The 6,566-nt window shown below is 38.1% G+C and overlaps 1 long non-coding RNA gene across 1 annotated transcript; it reads left to right on the top strand.

The window, feature by feature from the left end:
• Positions 1 to 402: 402 nt before the first annotated feature.
• Positions 403 to 5,267, top strand: LOC119308265. The gene is made up of 3 exons (XR_005149998.1): positions 403 to 992; positions 1,740 to 1,960; positions 2,516 to 5,267. It is a non-coding gene; the product is annotated as an uncharacterized LOC119308265 (long non-coding RNA).
• Positions 5,268 to 6,566: the final 1,299 nt, after the last annotated feature.

Genomic DNA, 6,566 nt, shown 5'->3' with positions numbered 1-6,566 from the left:
CAGGATCATCAAGCTAGCTAGCAACATAAAGTCTCAGTTTCTTCCTATGTAATAAAGACATAGCATACTTTCTTTTGTACATAGAATTCTGTTATTTCTACTCTCAGTTTATCTTTCATGCAGAATTTACTACATAACCCTGCGTTACCAAAACTTACTGTATGGGTGAAAAAAATAAAGTTCAATGATATATTAGCAATGCCAAGTATTAGCAGGAACAAACAGAATAAAAAAACAGAAGAAAAATACCAAACTAGCAGTCATAAGACACACACACACACACACGAAGTGACACATCAGCCGCACGAACCAAGAAACAGAGAAGGAAACAGTCGTGACACATCAGCCGTACTAACACCAAACAGAGAAAGAAACAGCCCACTAACTGGGCTTCCTAGAAAGCAGCCCAAGAACAAATCACATAGGCGCCCGTACTTCTATCGGGCGCTGAAGGCGCCGACGAGGACCTCTCCCTCCCGTATCCCTAACCTTGTGACGCCTACCTTCGCGCCGCCACTTCCCATGGATCGGGCCGCTGCGTCCGATGGATTGTGCCGCCGCTCTGCTCACCACCGTAGTCGTCACAGCCTATCCCAGCAGTCGTCGCTGCCCACCGCATCCAGCCGCTGTCGCATCTCACCGCCTCCACCGCCCCCATGAATCACCGCCTCCTCTCTCTTGGACCAGCATGCTGTGGTGGATGCTTCCGGTCCCGTTGTGGCGACACGGCTGGTCAAGGGAACGCGGTGAGGCGGATTGTGTCCCGTTCGTTGATCTGCCCCACTTGCTGCTGCTCCTCTCCCATCGACCGTCACGTCAACATTTACCGCGACACACGACGTTCTCCTCTTCTGCGACGATGCTTATAAGCGACAATAATGGTGTCCTGTTGTGGCCCAACACTCATCGGACCGCTGAAGCACGGAAGTGCCCGGAGAAGATCGCTCTCTGCTTAGCAAATTCCACCGTGTTCTGAATGGCTGCCCAACAAGGTGATTTTCTTCTCTGAAGTTCTCTCATGAAACTTGGGTGGCATGGAGCGGGTGTGCTAGGTGGAGTGCCACTGGATTGTTGTGTTAGTGGGGAGAATCTGCTCTCCTGGAACTTGGGTTTGGCAAGGAATTGTGCCAATACCACTATCCTTTGGCTTTGCAATGGTGATCTATGCAGTTTTGTTTTTTCAAATCATGGTGGTTTAGTTAGTTTGTTAACAGGTGCTTCAGTTAGGACTAATAATCGAGAGTGGTTGACTGGATTGAATTTCGCAAAGGACAATACAATTTTTTTATAATTGGTGATTTAGTTAGTTCGTAAAAAATAGTTCATAGGATCAACTGCTATTTAGCCTACTACAGTATATTTGTGTGGATTGTCGGTGATGAATAATGAGATTTCATGAATAATACTCAATGCATTGGTTACTGTTGTCCAGTGTCCTACAGTTTAGTATGAAGAACTTGACCTTTGTTTGACAAGAAAATGTGTGTGCTAATTCCCACACGGACTGATTTTCTAGAACCAATTTAGGTTGTGATCATTAGTGCGTCTTCAAAGCTGCTTGACATAACATAACATTTGATTTTTACTAATCTGAAATCGAGCCTAAGCAATGCTAAGTAGACCTTTGAATTCTTAATAAGGAAATTACACAATCTGTTTTGTGTGCCATAGGATTTAGTGTTGTTTGAAGAATTTTTTCTTCAAACCAATCAGGTTGATGATTTTAACTGTCGATGCAGACGCTCTGCCGGATGTTCATCATCAGCGCCAGTCATGGGTTCGGGCTACTGTGGAACTCATGGCATCAACCATATGAACCTGCATGTATTCGATAGTTTGCTCGATCAGTTTTATGCCTTCCACTACAGCTAAGGCTACTACGCAACTTCATTGAGATTTTTTCTATAGGACTTGGATTAATAATCCCCAACAATACGGTCACGCTTCTTATAAATTTCAGGTATAAATACATTTGTGATTTTCTGTATGTTGTACTACTAAACTGTGTGCTATACCAAGCATGGCATCTGCGCCTTTTCAGATATGCATGCATTTTTCAAGAGAATTTATCTAAGATGTAGTATATAGAGAGGTACCTAAAATGTTAGCTTATATTGCCAACTCTTGAAAATATACGGGCCTTTTACTTTTTTTGCCATGAACCATGGGATTTCCTGAATAATACCCAATGCATTGCTTACTGTTGTCCAGTGTACTACAGTTTAGTATGTAAAACTTGACCTTTGTTTGACAAGAAAATGTCTGCTAACTCCCAAACGGACTGACTTTCGAGAACCAATTTAGGTTGTGATCATTAGTGCGTCTTCAAAGCTGCTTCGCATAACATAACATTTGATTTTTACTAATCTGAAATCAAGCCTAAGCAATGTTAAGTAGACCTTTGAATTCTTAATAAGGAAATTACACAATCTGTTCTGTGTGCTGTAGGATTAGTGTTGTTTGAAGATGTTTTTCTTCTTACCAATCAGGTTGATGATTTTGACTGTCGATGCAGACGCTATGCTGGATGTTCATCATCGGTGGCAGTCATGGGTTCAGGCTCCTGTGGAAATCATGGCATCGACCATATGAACCTTCATGTATTTGATAGTTTGCTCGATCAGTTTTATGCCTTCCACTACAGCTAAGGCTACTACGCAGCTTCATTGAGATTTTTTCTATAGGATTTGGATTAATAATCTCCAATAATATGGTCATGCTTCTTATAATTACTTTCATGTATAAATACATTTGTGATTTTCTGTATGTTGTACTACTAAACTGTGTGCTATACCAAGCCTAAGCAATGTTAAGTAGACCTTTGAATTCTTAATAAGGAAATTACACAATCTGTTCTGTGTGCTGTAGGATTAGTGTTGTTTGAAGATGTTTTTCTTCTTACCAATCAGGTTGATGATTTTGACTGTCGATGCAGACGCTGTGCCGGATGTTCATCACCGGTGGCAGTCATGGATTCAGGCTCCTGTGGAACTCATGGCATCCACCATATGAACCTTCATGTATTTGATAGTTTGCTCGATCAGTTTTATGCCTTCCACTACAGCTAAGGCTACTACGCAGCTTCATTGAGATTTTTTTCTATAGGATTTGGATTAATAATCTCCAATAATATGGTCATGCTTCTTATAATTACTTTCAGGTATAAATACATTTGTGATTTTCTGTATGTTGTACTACTAAACTGTGTGCTATACCAAGCATGACATCTGCGCCTTTTCAGATATGCATGGATTTTTCAAGAGAATTTATCTAATATGTAGTATATAGCTAGAAAGGTACCTAAATGTATATTGCCAACTCTTGAAAATATACGGACCTTTTACATTTTTTGCCGTGAACCTAGGCAGCTTGGGACGGAGTAGGTGTCAATAGTAAGTATATACCAGAACATTTTTTTATGATTGCTAGAACAATATTTCTGCGATATTGTATATACTAACATAGTGACTGTGGAATACTAATTCAAAGTATATACTATTGTACTGTATTTTGTCTAAATACCATCTATATCAAAGTAGTACATAGACTGCTCTTTGTGCACGGCAATATGTAGCATACAAAATTAAATCAAATGGGTATATAACATACACTTTGATAAAGTAAGTATATACTTTTTTTCTGGTGCAGTATATACAACATTTTCGTAAGGCAATATATAGTACTTTTTAAGTGAACCAGTATACTACCCTTTTTATTCAGTATATACATAATCTTTTAGTCGATATATACTACTCTTTCTGAGTAGGTATATACTACTGTTCTTGATATATAAGGCAACCTGCAAATTCCATGCCGCCATTGTGGACCAGTGCATGCCATGCCAACATTGTTTCTTATTACCACCGTTGTTGACAATATTGGTGGTGCCGTCACATGGATCAATCAGTGCACCCCACACTGTCGCTTTGTCGACGAGATGGTAGTGACGTCTTATCCATCGATCAGTGCACCTACTTATTAACGTCGCATAGGCTATGTGACTAGCTGCGTCAGTGGCTTTGCACCTCGATCCAGATTACTTTCATGGAAAGCCTGTCATGTTTGCCTTATGTGCAGGAATAGGCAAGCACAACAGAAGACCTGATCATAGACACTCATAGTCTGAGGTAAATACTCCTTCAATGCAAGCTGTCAAATAGTTTTCTTTTATCTTGAAAACTGTAAATTTATTTAAAAAATTGTGGTAACAAATTTATTAAGTTATTACGTGGGAGAGACCATCAACTAATAATAATATATAAAACAAGGGTAGGCTAGGAAAAAGATACATCATTCTTAGAAAATTCTACTAACAAAGTTGTTAAGTTATTACGTGGGAGAGACTCAACTAATAATATAAAAACAAGGGTAGGCAGTATTATCGGAAAGATTGGACGCTACTTCTTCCTCCAGGCCCGAAAGAGATCACGCTTCTCCACCATCTCTTCCTCTCCTGGTTAGAAAACAACCTCAATCAATTTTCCTTATTTGTAACTTTTTCGGCTGTGCTAATGGAGCTTATACTAAAAACTGTTTTCCTCATCTGCATCAGGTTCATTTTCTTACAATATTTTGTTATATGTTTTTCCTTGCGGGTTTATCTTGAATACACAATAACTTTGGATTTGAGATCACTTTGCTTTGTACCATGTGCTTGGATAGTGTTGTGCCCTCCAAGGATGCAATCCCGGCTCTTCTCACTAGAACCTATGGATACCTCATGGAGATTTGTTGGAGCATAATCTTCTAATGTACAACCTATGTATACATATGGACATCGGAGGGAGCATAATTATGATCATCAAGCGAGCTTATAAAAACCTGTTGTCTAAACAGACTACAGCGGCATGAAGGAGGCTAATGTCAGTTGTCAATGTCGTCACTGGTCAAGTTACTAATCAATTTTTGTATCGACAAAACATGTCCAGGACCCTCCATGGGAGAGTTAACATCTTCAATGGCCTTCCCAATCTCCAGTTACGGCTGATGTTGTTGCTTGATATGCTGGTCCGCCACAATCTCCTGTTCATGGAAGTTCCTTGCCAAGCTGCCATGTCCTGGCAGTTGAGAATTGACTTCTCATGAATTTTCTTCTAACCCTTTTTTCAGTCAAGCAGATAGTGCAGATAGTTAGGCGGTGAAACACTTGACAATGAAGATGTTTGTCAACTACTAAAACATTGATGGCTTCTGTTATACTGTATATCTAAATAAACAATTTTGCGGGCAATTTTTTTGCATAAGTAAAGGCATGTGAGAACTGCTAATGCTTGAGTGTCGTGGCTGCTGCACTTCTAATTTTCTGTCAATTGTGTGTGAGAACTACTAAATTGTAGATTAAATATATAGCAGAAAATCAGATGGAGGGAGTAGTTTTTTTTTGTTTATGTTTTTTTAATGGTTGTTGGTTCGGACAGCTACTACAACTTTATTATAAAGGATAATCTAGCAGAAAAGTTAATGGAAGATGGTGGTGCCATTACTCCAAATCTTTGTTTTATTCATGTTCTCCTCCAACTGTGTTGTCTATATCTTTTCTATCTTTTCTTTCACACCTATTATTTGTATAAAGTCTATACAATTAAATTATCTATAGTCTGTTTTTGCCTTTTTGCCTTTTTCCTCATCAGCGAGTAATTTACCAAACTATTAAACTTCAATGCTAAATATAATGTGTTGGGAGGTGCTTCTTTCAGATGCATATATATAGTAAAAATCTGAAGCATGTATTTCCTTCCACTATCAGGGAATTCAATTTCACATTGCTTATGGATCCTAAACTTATAGAGCAAGCTTATGTGAAGCTTCTTTTTATGCTAATAGTACTACTTAATTTACCAAATATTCTTCATTCTCCAACCTATCATGTCCTCTTCTTTTCCTTTCTTTGCAAGCTTACATGAATAAGCTTGCACTCTATATTCAACAAACCATAATTATCATACTCCAGAGAAATAAGAATGTTATATTCACTCCGATCCATATTAATTGTCGCTAATTTAGTACAAGTATTGTTTAAGTTTAATCATCTAATGATGTTTCTAATTCTATCAAATTATCTTTTACTCGCCGGATGGTAGAATAGAAGTTGAAAAGATGAGATATGCTTAATTTTTTGCATATGCAAAATATGTTGACAAAGTGTAAGTTGGATTACCGCCTCATGTCGATGGCATTGTCTCTAAACATTTGATAATGTTCTTTTTGGTGATATTCCAAATAAATATTTGGCCATCTTTGTAACAAAACATATTTACGGCTAAAATTACATTGATTCACTTAGACACTCACATGTATGTGTGCTTACCAATGATCCAAGTTACTTTCATGGCTTCTGTAGGGTGTTCCAATATATTTACCTATGTTTTAATTGTTATGTTCCAATATATTCTCCAACCTATTATAGAAAAGATTAATATATGTTACACCATACATAATTTTTTTATAGTAATTATGTAGTGAAATATAAAGTGAGAAAATGACGAAATGTTAAACTAGCCTGTGCATTTGCACGGGTTCACGACTAGTTAACACATAATTTAATAAGGAAAAAAATCCTATAGCAT

The sequence above is a fragment of the Triticum dicoccoides genome, chromosome 5B, assembly GCF_002162155.2.
Source record: "Triticum dicoccoides isolate Atlit2015 ecotype Zavitan chromosome 5B, WEW_v2.0, whole genome shotgun sequence".
Taxonomy (NCBI): Eukaryota; Viridiplantae; Streptophyta; class Magnoliopsida; order Poales; family Poaceae; genus Triticum; species Triticum dicoccoides.
The sequence above is the reverse complement of the archived record's forward strand: the minus strand, read 5'-3'. Positions and strand labels throughout refer to the sequence as shown.